This window comes from Palaemon carinicauda, chromosome 37, assembly GCF_036898095.1.
Source record: "Palaemon carinicauda isolate YSFRI2023 chromosome 37, ASM3689809v2, whole genome shotgun sequence".
Classification (NCBI taxonomy): Eukaryota; Metazoa; Arthropoda; class Malacostraca; order Decapoda; family Palaemonidae; genus Palaemon; species Palaemon carinicauda.
Window position 1 is genome coordinate 35,285,403 of NC_090761.1, and position 8,940 is coordinate 35,294,342.

Sequence of the window (8,940 nt, forward strand, 5' to 3'; positions counted from 1 at the left end):
TAATTTAGCAGGAGTTATTTGGGTTTTAGAAGTTTTATAGTACAGTACATTATAATAACAATAGTAACAATAAATTTGATGGTGTTGAGGAATAAACGTTAATTTTAGAAATACTCATTAAGTAAACATGCAACCTCATAGACGTCATTGTCCACAAAGTTACAGAGAAGAGCAGAGTAACAAAGCTGATGAATACATATACACAAGATGAAAAGGAAATGCCATAATATGTTTTAGAGTTTTGGTTTGAAAACCTATCAACTTTATATAGAATATAATATATAAATTAAAGGAGGATCTCTCATGTCATTTTGCACGTTTTAAAATGCCCTTTCATAGCTTCCTATCTTCATATTTTCCTCGGCGTAAAGATAATTAAGGTAATTATCTTCTATTCAATATTATTTCAGGTCTTTTAGAATTACTAGCTCTCATTTATTTCAGTAATGGTATTTTATTATTATTATTATTATTATTATTATTATTATTATTATTATTATTATTACTTGCTAAGCTACAACCCTAGTTGGAAAAGCAGGATGCTATAAGCCCAGGGGCCCCAACAAGGAAAATAGCCCAGTGAGGAAAGAAAACAAGGAAAAATAAAATATTTTAAGAACTGTAATATTGAAATAAATATTTCCTAAATAAACTATAAAAACTTAAAAAAAAAAAGAGGAAAGAAATAAGATAGAATAGTGTGCCCGAGTGTATCCTCAAGTAAGAGAACTCTAACCCAAGACAGTGGAAGACCATGGTACAGAGGCTATGGCACTACCCAAGATTAGGGAACAATGGTTTGATTTTGGAGTGTCTTCCTCCTAGAAGAGCCGCTTTACCTGATCTTTAAACGATATTTCTACAACTTGTCGCATGATCATTTAAAGACATTTATCGAAGGAATATTTCCGTTCTGTTTGATATTTGTAAAAACAAATATTCCTACTGTTTCATCATTTTAGGTTTTCAAGCCTATTCAGACCAGACTTAAAAGGTTCCTATAGTTCTAAGGTCTACACCATCTTCTAGGGGGAAAATCAGGTATGAGAGTTTGATATTTTACACAGATCTATACTTCCTCCATAGTCATTCATCCATATACCAAGGCACTTTCCCAAATTTTGGGGGGTAGCCGACATCAAACAAATGAATAAAAGGGGACCTTTCCTCTCTACGCTCCTCCCAGCCTGATGAGGGATTCAACAGAGTTCGGCTGGTACTGCTAGGTTGCCACAGCCCACCCTCCTCCGTAACCATAGTCATAAAAGTATGAAACTAGATTATTTTCTTCTTCAGAATATCCTATTTCTGGTTTCTTTTCACTCAAACGAAAGATATCCTTCGTGTGTTGATGCTATTCTATGCGTTGAATTATTTTAGGAAACGAGCATCGGCCACTGTAACTGTTGTGATATCAATTTATGATATGGAATAAACCAAATAAAACACTTCCATTCCTCCTATATTAAGAAGGAATATGACTGAAAGTTGCCTATTCGCGTCGTATCTTGAATGTAATCTGTCTACCAAGGGACATGTTATGATAACGAAACTCAAATTATTTCTCGTCATATGGAAACCGGCTCAGCTAACCCATTTCGGTGTCTGCCTTTGATGTTAAGCCCGTAATTAGAGCCATCATAATTTGCCTTAAAGAACATGTACCGATCAAGGTAGATTTAGATTACGGAGCGGGCAGGTCACTTATCGATAGGGGCTACAGAATTTTCATCCGCGTCTAAAATGTTGACACTATTTTTATCAGTGTCTAACATTTTGACACTATTTTCGTATTTCTAACATTTTGACACTATTTTCACATGTCTAACATTTTGACACAATTTCCGTCTTTCTAACATTTGACACTATTTTTATCAGTGTCTAACATTTAGACACTATTTTCATATGTCTAACATTTTGACACGATTTTCTTATGTCTAACGTTTTGACACTATTTTTTATCAGTGTCTAACATTTTGACACTATTTTTATCAGTCTAACATTTTGACACGATTTTCATATGTATAACATTTAGACACGATTTTCATATGTCTAACATTTTGATACTATTGTTATCAATGTCTAAAATTTTGACACTGTTTTATTCCGTTTCTGACATTTTGACACTATTTTCATATGTAACATATTGACATTATTTTCATCAGTGCCTAACATTTTGACACTATTTATACGTGTCTAACCTTTTGACACTTTTCATCAGCGTTTAACATTTTCACACTATTTTCATCAGTTTCTAACATTTTCCCACTATTTTAGTGTGTAGAACATTTTGACACTTGTTATCAGTGTCTAACATTTTGACACTATTTTCATGTCTAACATTTTGTCACTTTTCATCAGTGTTCAAAATTTTTACATTATTTTCATAATTTTCTAACCTTTTGACACTATTTAGATATATCTAACATTTTGTCACTATTCTCATGAGTGACTAACATTTTGACACCATTTTCATCCGTGTTTAACATTTCAATATTATTTTCGTCCGTGTCTAACATTTTGACAATATTTTCGTCCGTGTCTAACATTTTGACAATATTTTCGTCCGTGTCTAACATTTTGACAGTATAATCATCCATGTTAACATTTTGACACTATTTTCATCAGTCTATTTTGACACTATTTTTATCCATGTCTAACATTTTAACACTATTTTCGTCAGTCTAACATTTTAACACTATTTTCGACCGTGTCTAACATTTTGACAGCATTTTCATCAGTCTAACATTTTGACGCTATTTTCACCCATATCTAACATTTTAACACTATTTTGATCCATGTCTAACATTTTAACTATTTTCGTTGTGTTTTACATTTTTACACTATTTTCATCAGTATAAAATTTTTACACTCTTAAGGTTGGCTTATTACATATTTTTGGTGGGATGGTGTAAATTATTTCCATAGGGGTGGAATAATAAAAATAAGATTGACAAAATGAAATGGTAGTTTTTTAATCTTTTATATGATTAATTTTTTCCTACCACGTATATTAAAGATTACTTTTTATTGTCCGGGATACCCTAGCCTAGGCCTTTATAAAATCGCTTACATACAGTTTGGCAAGTTTAAAGACAGAAGTATAGATGATTTAAAGGGAAGCATAAGAATATTTCTGATTAACTTCATTTTGTACAATCACACATTGAAATCTCATCTTGCTGTAATCATTTTCTCTTTCATTATACAAGCATTTCTTGCATAGAAAAAGGTTTATCTGAAAAACCATTTCACCTCCGTAAAATCGCTAGAATGGTCCAAGTTTGGGAAAGTTTGTATGATATCCACTCTCACACATGAATACAGCTGCTCTCTCTCTCTCTCTCTCTCTCTCTCTCTCTCTCTCTCTCTCTCTCTCTCTCTCTCTCTCTCTCTCTCTCTCGCATGTGAAATATAAACAAAAAATACTTTGTATAGTAGATTTATCCTGGTTTTGTAATCTTGCGTATCTAGCTTCGTGTTTCATTATTATCGAACTATCAGTTTATATATATATATATATATATATATATATATATATATATATATATATATATATGTATGTATATATATTGATCTGTTTTCCTGTAATGCTGAACATTCAACTAGAGTAAGTATACGTATAATCTTAAATTAATTTGTATATCAAACACATACATGCAAATAGGTATTAGGCTGACCAAAGTACCAGTCACCCGTTGTGATACTGCCACCAGAGAGTTATTGGGTCCTCTGACTGATAAGACAGTAGTACATTGTATCCCTCTCTGGTTACTGTTTTTTTTTCCCTTTGGCTACGCATAGCCTACACCGGATACTAAGGCCTATAAACATAAACATAATTCTTCATTCAAGGCGTTAGCTATTGCGCTATACCACTTGGTAAAGGTAGACGAGACTTTAGCTATGGTGAGCAGCTTTTGGAGGACACCGCAAAATCAAACCATTGTAGTCTAGTCTTGGGTAGTGCCATAGTCTCTATACCATGGTCTTCCACTGTCTTGGGCTAGAGTTACCTTGCTTCAGGCACATTATTCTATGTGTTTCCTTGGTTCCTTTTCTCACTAGGCTATTTTTTCCCTGGGCTATTTTTTCCCTGGGCTATTTCCCCTTTGGCTTATATTATTCTGCTTTTCCAACTAGGTTTGTAGATTACTTTCTCCGATTTTAGTATCGACGAGTATTTCGACCTTTCTTATAAAAAGATCATTAAATCTTTGTCTGGTATTTCAGATTCTTATAAACTACCATTATAAACCCATACAATTATTAAACTAATTTTCTCGTGTATTAGAGATTATGTATAGTTTTGATGGAGATTTCTATGAGCAAGTGTTTGTTGTTGCTATGGACTTTGTCCCCCTTTTCAACCAACATATCTATGGAACATTTTGAAACTAGATTTATGCCTCCAGTTTGGTCCTTTCAAATTGTTTGGTATGGTTGTTTTGATGATGTTCTTAGCATTCGAGAAGAAAATCTTTATCTTGAGGTTTTGTTACAATCATTAATTTATTGGTACCATCCCTAAAGTTTACGATAGAAAATGAAGAAAATGACAGTATCCCGTTTTTAGACATTTTGATTGTTAGACAAGCAGATAGAAGTAAATTTGCAATATATAGAATTCCTACTAACAACTTTTCTTATATAGATTTCCATTCAGGCAACTCTAAAAATATTAAGTATTCTGGTTTTTCTTGTGTACCTAAGGGCACTTACATTTGTAGCCCAGAGTAAAATTGATAAAATTGCCGCTAATATTTACTATATCGTATATTTTTAGAACACTGCATAAACAGGGCTAAGAAAATGGTTCATAGTGTCCAGTTAGAAAAAAAGGAATCAATGAATAATGTACGTTGTTTGTCATTTCATGATTTTTTTTTTCTTTTTTTAGATGGCATATCCCTTTTGAAGAAAAAAAAAAACATATTACGGTAGTGTTTAAATATAGTTGTTCATTAAAAATATATTGATCGAGAATAGATCTGGAAATTATGATACTATAACAAATTATTGCTTGTTCAAAATGTAACTTGCTTTATGTCGGCAAAACACGTAAGGCATTTCTGTCGGAATAAAACGGCATAAGATGGCCGTCTGTAAGGGACTGTTACTAATGCTTTAGCCTCCCACTGCCTATACAGTATACGTAGAATCGGTTGGTTTGAGCCGAGTACAACGATCCATGTTGATAACTAATCCCAAAGATATGTCGAATCCATCTTCATTGACTGTATCCAAGGTCACAATTTAAACCCAAGCCCTTGTCTCTTTACCGTTAATCCTGTAATATCATCTTTTCTAATATCAGACTTATTAAAAATAATTAAGAAATTGACAACAGAGTATATATATATATATATATATATATATATATATATATATATATATATATATATATATATTTACGTGTGTATGCATGTATATATTAAGAATTATATAGTATATATATATATATATATATATATATATATATATATATATATATATCCCATCTATGTATCTCCTTACGAAATTAGTATATTTATTTACCGGCAGATTTCAAAATTCCACATTTCCTAAATACTCCGTAATCTACACGTTAACATAACTTTTTTTACATGACGTTGGTATTAAATTCTAGCTCACAGGAACCCCTCCCCCCCACCCCTACCCCACCCCCACCCCACCCCTACCACATACCCATTCCATTAACGAACACGATTTGGATTGCCATTTCATCAACTCTGGAGCAAAATGTTGTTGCTTTCAGATAAAAGTGTGATGGGCAATTTATATAAAGTAAAGCTGGCCTCTCTCTCTCTCTCTCTCTCTCTCTCTCTCTCTCTCTCTCTCTCTCTCTCTCTCTCTCTCTCTCTAACTTTTTTTTTTCAGTGGTTGTTCATATAAACTCTAGTTTACCAGCGGTTTTTATTTCAAACTTGCTTTCTATGTATTCCTGATTTTATCATACGGGAAAATTGGAAAAGATAAAATCGGACGTGAACGGGAAATATTCGCGATTTTTATGGTTCCAAATCAGAGTTGGTTCTATGGCTCTATTCTCGTTTGGTATTGTTATGCAAGATAGAAAAATGCTCTCTCTCTCTCTCTCTCTCTCTCTCTCTCTCTCTCTCTCTCTCTCTCTCTCTCTCTCTTTTTAAGAAGAGTTATTTGGTTCTATTCGAAATGATTTTGCGTGCTAACGACAGTAAAGGATTATGTCGTAATCATCATCTCTCTCTCTCTCTCTCTCTCTCTCTCTCTCTCTCTCTCTCTCTCTCTCTCTCTCTCTCTCTCTCTCATTTTAAGAAGAGTTATTTGGTTCTATTCTAAATGACTTTGCGTGCTAACGACAGTAAAGGATTATGTCGTAATCATCTCTCTCTCTCTCTCTCTCTCTCTCTCTCTCTCTCTCTCTCTCTCTCTCTCTCTCTCTCTCTTGAAAAAGAGGTTTTTTGTCATTTTGATATTTTACACCATTTATAATTTTTGCACGTCATTCTATTTTCGCGTATCCTTCAGTTCTTTGAATTACAGACGTAAGTTATTGACGTGATGGAAACATTTATTTTATCTGGATTAAAATCTCATCAAGAAATTCATCAATTATTCATCCTTGGTATCTCCTGCAGTAGTTATTAATTGACATGTCTGCTACGATTTCTCTGTTTTTTATATACAGCTTTCTGTATCATTCAAAAGAATTCTGTCATTATGAACTCTTTGGTCTTCTAACATAATAGAAATTCTCTCTTCAATTTAATTAGTTTTCGACGCTTATAGATTTTTCACAATATATGTAAAACTATTTCAGTGGAAATGAAATGTATTCAGGTATACGATAAACATCGTTAAACAATTTGGTTTCCATTATAATCTCAAAATTAATTCTTTAGGAACACATTCTACGCTTTTTTTTTTTTTTCATTATCAGTGTCGTAATTCAACTCTAGTTTTTTCCCGTAAGGACTCGAATGTTGGTTCTTTTAAATTTCTAACGATACATAGGGCATTTCTGTCACGCTGATCTTGATTTATTTTAATTTATTACTTCAAATTGTACTTTAGATAAACCAGTGGTTCCCAACCTTTTTTCTGTCATTTCCCCCCCTGCACCCAGTTCAACCATCCAGATTTCCCCCTTTATGCCCCGCCCAGCCCTCAAGCCCACTCGCCTGCCTCAGAAATGGGCATGATACTCTAATTCTCCCCTTGAATATCATGTCAGTGAGAAATGATATGATCATATCACAATTGAATGGCTAACAACAAATTGCCGCACGTACTATGTGGACATTTTCCGCTTGTTTTAGTTAGTAGGTAGTGTAATTATTTCCCCCCTGGAAGCTTCATATTTCCCCCAGGGGGAAATTTCCTCCAGGTTGGGAACCACTGAGATAAACGATTTCAAGCTTTTACTATTTGCAATCTTATACTATACATTCATAACAACAACAAAGGGAGATCATATGCATATATGGTCAGTCTCTAGGGCATTGTCCTGCACGATAGAGCAATGTCCCTGTCCCTTGCCCCTGCCATTCATGAGTGCCCTTTAAACCTTCAAAAGGCCTGTGTTGCCTTCTTACTTTTTATTACGTTCCTCCTTTTTTTTTTCTTTTTTTTCCCTTCTATCTCTAATCCATTCACTTTTGTGCATTACTTTCTTTGTAAACTTGCAAAGATAGTTAGTTGTCATTTAACTCGTTATAAGTGAAAGTTCTTGTAATATGAATATTCATAAATAAAATAAAAGGCCTTTTATCCATTGAGTCGCCTCTAAACGCCAATAAACTTCCTTCATCTTTTGGCAATTCTCAACTGCTTGTTTTAGACTTCAAAGTAGTTTTTCCTTTCTCATTCTCTCTCCTTTTGGAAGATTACGTGAACCCTTAATTTGGTCTAGTTCATCCAACTTTCCCTTTTATGTCTCCCTTTCAATTTTTCCGTTCTGTTGGCTGATTATAAAACAAATATTTCTACTGTTTCATCATTTTTTACTTTGAACCTTTTCCGGAACAGACTTACAAAGTTCCAATAGTTCAAAGGTCTATATCATCCTCTAGGGGAAAAATCATTGAGAGTTCAATGTTGCTTGATTACAAAAACATCAAATTAAATTATTTTCGCCTTGAAAATATCTAATTTCCGGTCTCCTTTCCATCGAGTGAAATATAACCTTAATGTGTTGATTTTTCAATCATTTATTTACCCATAGATTTTGTTTGGCAGAAACGGAAAACTTCGTCATATATCCAATTGCCATAATGATGGGAGAACAATTACTTTCAGGTTACATCGCTCCATGCCTGTTTCTTTCCCTTCCCCACCGAACTCTGGAACCCTCCTGCCACCTTCTGTTTCATTATTTTCTTTAAGTTTTACTCTTTTAAAATGAAGATTTATCCCTTATTGCGGGTTAAGGTAATACTTTTACTCTCAACTTCTTCATTGAACACCCGTCTTTCATTAATATTCATACGCTTACTAAAGCAGATTTGTACTGTACTGCATATAAAAGGTTGTGCTTCAATAAACATCTTCCCTCATTCAGGTGGGAATAAATTTTCCTTTAGTACTAATGAAATTATTTATTCAAACTTCAATTCAGGCTAAGTATTCATTTCTTTGAACCGATTTGAATTGGTATGATATTTCATCTGAAATAGATTTCATAAAAAATCTTGTGATTCTGTGCTATTTTGTAGAGATTTTTATTTCGGGTTTCTTCTGCACTGAAATTTCTAAATTAAGGATTAGTTACCATGAACAAAGTATCCATGAAAAAGGGCTTGGTTTTCTTCGTAAATATTCTCTCATCTTCATGTTATCGATGTAGTTACTCAGTGGGTGCTTTGATTTTCTGTAAACCTTCTGCAAGTGGAAAATTTCATACCCAGTTGGACATTTCCACGCTTATTTTGGCATTCGTATTATTTACTGTTACATTCT

The 8,940-nt window shown here is 33.4% G+C and overlaps 1 long non-coding RNA gene across 1 annotated transcript in view; it reads left to right on the forward strand.

Annotated features, from left to right (window-relative positions):
* The window catches only part of LOC137629063 (uncharacterized), a 182,602-nt gene that overhangs the window by 144,323 nt on the left and 29,339 nt on the right, over positions 1-8,940 (forward strand). The window lies entirely within an intron of this gene.